Source organism: Pangasianodon hypophthalmus, chromosome 25 (assembly GCF_027358585.1).
Source record: "Pangasianodon hypophthalmus isolate fPanHyp1 chromosome 25, fPanHyp1.pri, whole genome shotgun sequence".
Lineage (NCBI taxonomy): Eukaryota > Metazoa > Chordata > Actinopteri > Siluriformes > Pangasiidae > Pangasianodon > Pangasianodon hypophthalmus.
In genome coordinates, this window is record NC_069734.1 from 12677384 (window position 1) to 12683951 (window position 6568).

The 6568-nt window shown below is 36.5% G+C and overlaps 1 long non-coding RNA gene across 1 annotated transcript; it reads right to left on the reverse strand.

Moving 5' to 3' along the window:
• Positions 1-3612: 3612 nt before the first annotated feature.
• Positions 3613-5777, reverse strand: LOC128317039 (uncharacterized). Its single transcript, XR_004577236.2, has 4 exons — positions 5605-5777; positions 5230-5295; positions 4119-4200; positions 3613-4030 (listed from the first exon to the last, which is right to left on the reverse strand). It is a non-coding gene; the product is annotated as an uncharacterized LOC128317039 (long non-coding RNA).
• Positions 5778-6568: the final 791 nt, after the last annotated feature.

Sequence of the window (6568 nt, forward strand, 5' to 3'; positions counted from 1 at the left end):
TCATATGTCTCCATGATCTCAACATGTTCAACTGTCTCGATCAGAATCAATTAGGCTGAATGAAGGAATGATTGCATGTAGTCCTGTTAACAAAGAGTACAAGATACCTTTAGAAGAACAAAGTTATTCTCATAGCCCTAATTCTTAGAAGGGTCACATATCTAGTAATATCATGGTATAGTTGAAGGGGTAATTTTAAAACAATTTATTAGAGGCAGATTTATTTCAGCTTTAATTCACTATATCAGAATTGTAGTGGGACAAATGTTTATATACACCAAGCTGACTGTCTCTTTAAACAGTCTGGAAAATTCTAGAAATTGATGTAATGACTGGAAGCTTCTGATTAGCCAATTGTCATAATTAGGAGTTACTTGGGAGTGCACCTTTGGCTGTAAAAATGGCCTACCTCTAGAGACACTGCCAAAAATCCAGGCAACTCAGCTAAGACCTCCAAAAAAAAAACAAAAAAAAAAACTGTTGCCCTCCACAAGTCCAGTTCCTCCTTAGGAGCAATTTCCTAACAACTGAATATACCACAAGAATGTGTACAAACAACTGTATGCAAATATAGAAATCTTGGGACTACACAGACACTGCATCATTCAGGAAAGAAGCACAAATTAACTACAAGTGAGGAACTAACTTTGGCCGAAAGGTTCAACTGGACAACAAGACAACAACAAAAGAACTGATGAGTTTGAATGAGTTTTTTGTCTTTAGCCTAGATGCATGCAAAGGTTTGGTCTCAACTGTATAAGATGATTGTGCAAATCTGATTTAGTGATTTATGATTTTTATGAGTTAGTTATTAAGTAATATATTATACTTGTGATAAGACAAGTAAAAATTCATTTACTTGATTACTTTACTTCATTTACTCAATTCATCCCATTTTATGTTTGAAAGCAAGCTCAATACACTCTGAGAAAATAAATGTCACTTCCCCCCTATTAATAGCAAAGTAGAAAAGCATTCCTACAACATGGAGTTCTCAGTGTGATGGAGCAGTGTAGATTTTCCACCAAATGTGGCACTTTATGCCAAGGCCAGAAAGTTCAGTGTTGGTCTCATCAGACCAGGCAACATTTTTCCACATTTGCCAAGTCTTCAGCATGCCTTTTGGCAAATTCAAATGGGGAAACAGCTATTCCCATTTGAGATGTGGATCTTTCTAGCTGCTTCAGTTACCCTTGGTACCCTCCTTACGTGGCTACTGACTTTTGGTGGTTGGCCTCTTTGATAGTGATGGCGTGGTTGAGCACTGTGTAACCCCCGTCAGTGCAAATTAGGAGCTTACACGCAAAAATTTGAATGATTATTTATGGGAATACCATAGACCCAATTTACCTCAATCAGAAGACGCAAGGATTCGTAGGAGGCAAGGAGACACACACACGGATACGGTTTCAGTGCACTTATTTATATTTATACCTATTTATAGGTAAGAAAGGTATTTGAATTTTAACAGAAAAATTGTGTCAATAACACTGTATGGATAGGAAAGGAAACAGAGCAAAAGAAAATGTAAACTGGAAAACATATGTGAGGTTCTCCGCCAGGTGAACACCAAGAAATTTGCTGCTCTTGACGATCTCCATGGAGGAGCCGCCGATGTTCAGCGGAGAGTGGTCACTCTGTGCTCTCCTGAAGTCAACAACCATCTCTTTAGTTTTGTCCACGTTCAGAGAAAGGTCGTTGGCTCTGCACCAGTCCGTTAGCCGCTGTACCTCCTCTCTGTATGCTGACTCATCGTTCTTGCTGATGAGACCGGCAAACTTGATGATATGATTCAAGCTGTGCACTGCTACACAGTCGTGAGTCAGCAGAGTGAACAGCAGTGGACTGAGCACACAGCCCTGGGGCCCCAGTGCTCAGTGTAGTGGTATTGGAGATGCTGTTCCCGATCCTGACTGACTGAGGTCTCCCAGTCAGGAAGTCCAGGATCCAGTTGCAGAGGGAGGTGTTCAGGCCCAGCAGGTTCAGCTTTCTAATCAGGTGCTGAGGAATGATTGTGTTGAATGCTGAACTGAAGTCTATGAACAGCATTTGAACATATGTGTCTTTTTTGTCCAGGTGGGTGAGGGCGTCATCCGTAGAGTGGTTGGGACGAAATGCGAATTGCAGGGGATCCAGTGAGGGGGGCAGCAGGATCTTGATGTGCCTCATGACGAGCCTCTCGAGGCACTTCATGATGACCAGTGCCTGATTGAACTGGAGTCTCTGGAAACTGTAGCATTGAGACTTTTATTGTCTAAGGAAAGTGCTGCATTTCCTACCAGGAATATTCAAGTATAACTTCAGTACAGGGTTGTCCAAATGTTTCAGACTAAACAGTATTCTTTTCCATGAATGATTCATATATGGCCACTTCCAATTCTATAAAATGTATGTGTGTTGTGAATGGTTAACATTACAAATATGTGATCTAGATCATGTGATCACCAACATGTGATCAGCTAGAACAAAGCCATCATTCCGTAAATTAACATAAGCGTGGTGTGGGTAAAACATTTCAGTGAGAACAAAGACAATGCTCCATTGATTACCAGCTATGCAAAGAAACAGCTGTTGCTCTGACAAAACTATTCACTAGTCTGTGCGAATGAATAGGCCATGGCTTAAACTATGATGTTATTCTACACATTTTATCACGATACATGTACGAAGATGTTTTTTTTTTGTTCTCAAGTAAAAAATTTCCACATTTTCTTTCTTTATAGTTTATATAGTTTATATTATAAGGCCTAAAGTCACCCAAAGCCTGTTTTAAAGGCCATAGTTTCGAAAATATTTTATACTGTATACTGAATGGGGTGCTTAAAAATAGAAAGAAGGTTAAACCTTGGCCGTATTCACAAACTAGCTATTATGATAAGCTGCAATAAACTAATTAAAACAAAATAAGCTATTTTATAATTCTATGTGTGTCTTTAGATATACAGAAGGTATATATACATATTTGGACAAAATTACAAAGATACCATGGAGTTAAGTGTTTATATCAGAATGTCTAATAGACTACATGATATTTCTATTGCATTTAATGACTGCAACTGCAATGTCATTGTCTCTGACTGTGACAATAAACCTTGAAACCTTTGAATGATATTTACAGTCTGCATTTTCCCCATACACTCCAAAACTGTTAACATTGAGATAAATAGCTGATTTATTCCTTATGCTTTTTTTTCACAATGAAATAATTTTGACCTGAAAGCTGGATCCAATTACGTACATTGTGGAAATTATAATGATATTCACAATAGCTAATGGCTAATGGCAGCCATGTTTGCTGTGGCATTTGCAGTGCTGTTTTTGAGTTTAATGCGCATAATGCCTTGCGAGCTAGCTTTAGCATTTTGCTTGCAACGTTTTCCAGAAACATTACTTTTGTGTTGCTCCTCTTTTTTTCCCTTTGGCTGTTTTTTAGTTGACTTTTTTTCACTCCTTTTTTTTTTAGGTGCCTTGCCCTTCAGGGTCACAGTACTCACAGTACTCATTTTTACTCAATTCTGAGTCAGGGATCGATCAATTCGAAAACTAAGACAGATAGCATGATGCAGCCCATCACCTATTCAGAATATTACAATTTAAATCCCGACATTGATGTTTAGTATGAATTACTTTTAATTGACTGTAAAACTGCAGGTGAAAAATGAAAACAAACTCCAAAAAAGCAGAACTGATAAATCATCAAAAAGTAAGTAGAAACAAAGCAAAGAAAAATGTGCCCAGATGACTGCTCGTGTAACACTCTTTCTACTTTTTTAAATTTGAAAAAAAAAAACAACAAAAAAAAAAACATCAGAATACATAAAGAGCAAAGTCTTTCAAATCTGAACATTTTTTGCAAGCAGTTTGTAAAAGCATTTGAAATACACTGGTGATGTTGAGAGTGACTCATTTAACTGCAGTACAGCCTGTTGACACGTAGAATGTCATTGGGGCTCATCTCAGTGGCACGTCCAATGGGTACATTATTGTCTGGTATGGGGAGGATGGTCGGCTCCCTGTTCTGAAAGCAAACCTGGACCAACACAGTGTGGAAATTACTATTGTGGCATCAGAACAATGAGATATGGAAATTGATTTTTAAAAAGAGTATAATACATTACCACGAATAGTGCATGACAGAATTGTAGTCATATAGAGTGTTCAAACTCTTGGTGTCAACTTTATCAAAATTGTGTTCTTGTCCTGTAAATATATGAATCACATAATTATATAGTTGTTTTTTTTTTTTTGTCTTCTTTGACTGTCAGAAAAGGTCTTTAACATTACGTAAAAAACGGTGTGCATCTCACTCTCTCTCTCTCTCTCTCTCTCTCTCTCTCTCCCTCTCTCTCTCTATCTATCCCCTTTCATTCTCTCTCTCTTGCTCCCCCCCCCTTTTTTCTAGATTTTTTTCGGTTCATGCTTTACTAGATACAAGATGTGTAGTACTAGATGATGACAAATTCCCTTATGAAGCAACCTGAAGCTGGACTGCAAGGACAAATGTTATACCACAATTTCATTTGTTCTAATACATTCTTGATAAATAGAAAGTTATTATTTATCTAGTTAATACTGAAGCTTTCTTAGGTTCCATTTATGGAGCCATAAACAGAAACTCAGAATGCTTTAATATTAACTACCACACTATAGAAAACTCTAGTTCAGTTATATGTTCTAGGGAAACAACCTGCCTTCCACCCCTGCGACCCACGAAAGAGTAGCACCTGTACAGCAAAGAATAAATTCTCAAGCCCACTTTCTTTAACTTTAACTTTCCTGTCCAGTAAAACACAATTGTCTACATTGGGATCCATAGTAAATGCATTATTTTTCAGAAACTTCTCTTAAGAAAATGTCTACAGACTGTTTTACTAAACTAAAGGAAGACTGAACATTAAAAGCTATAAAGGACTTCAGAGAGCTAGCCCTATATTTACTTCAATGAGAAGTCTTACTTTCAAAATGTTTCAATTTGCCCATGTTTAAAATATGTCCCTTAGTGTTTAATAAGAATGAGCAGATTTGATGCAATTATATACATAATCTCTTTATAATGTATTCATATTAACACAACCAAATATGCTGTTACAACTGTACCATTCTTTGCCAGGTTACCACTTGTACATATGGTCACAAAAATACCTACAATATATATTACTTCAATCATCAGCCTTATTTTTATAGAGGGCCAAGAAGTCAAGAAGTCAAGTACATTTTTTTCAATCTTACCAGCATTCTTGTTGGCTCTTTCAATTATGGCAGATACAGAGAAATAATCATGGTCAATGCTGTTATCTGAAACGAATTTGATTAAATTAATAAAAAAAATAATAAATAGAAAATAAAAAACAAGCATAGCTATAAAATTTCAAAACTGTACATATAAATTAATTAACAGTCTGAAACAGATAGCATCTTAGCAGTCTCGTCAGAGGTCTCATTAACCAGTGCCTGGTTGATAAATATTTTAAATGTCTGTGAGCTGACATTTTACTAAGTACTTATGCAGATGCCAAATAAAAAGTAATATGGTACTTGAAATAGGTCTTCTTTAATCAAATTTACATAATGTATTTTATGTTGTTAAAATTTCTGTTAGCTCACCTTTATAGAAAGACTATGAACTAGACTGATGCTGAGCAGCAGCAGGCTGATGTCTTCCATCACGTACATGATGAGAGTCACATTCAGCGTAGCAGCACTGAGAGTGGAGAATGCTCAGGTAGAAGTACAGCTTAAATTCGGCTTCTATGTCTGAAGGGTTATGGCAACCCAAGAAATGGAACTAGAAATCTTACTCAACAATGTCTTGTTTTTTTTTTCTTTTTGCAACACTTTTTGCAAAACAGCTTTGAAGCTTTTTTGAAACTTTCCAGCTGTTGGAAGATGGGCTGATATAAATTCTTATTCTAATGAAAAAAATCCTAAAAATTCTAACCCTAGAAAAAACCTAACCGTATTCCAACCCTGTCACACACAAATCCAAACTCTATGCAAACCCTAACCCATAAAGAAATGACTAGTGAATTTGGTGTGAAGGAATTTGACTGGGCCTTTAGAATGAAGTGGAAGGATCTCTGAGTCAGGCCTAACTGCCCAAGATAAGTGATGCAAAAATATAATATTGTGGATGAATTGAGGTGACTCCCCATTGCCATGTTCCAAAATCTAGTGGAAAGTCTTCCCAGAAGAGTGGAGCAGCAAAGCATGGACCAAGGCCACGAGCCAGTTCCAAACTTTTCTTGTTGTGAGCCAGAGAAAGAAAAATTATGCAGTCATGCACCATAGACTGTAATAATAAAAATAAGGAAATATACCTGTATATTTTTTATTATATAAAATATATTCATTTAATCATTAATCATTCAAGTGATTAGTTCAGTAGTTTTTTAAGCACTTTCTGATAAATGGTTGACAGTTGTGTAAATAAGCATTTTGCAGATTTTACTCACCAGATAATAATTTTAATGGGAACAATGATGACTAAAGAATTACTATCAAATCAAATGTAAGTTTTCTTGTGGAGATTCAAAGCTCATTGCAAAGGTGACTGATACTTTCTGTACAC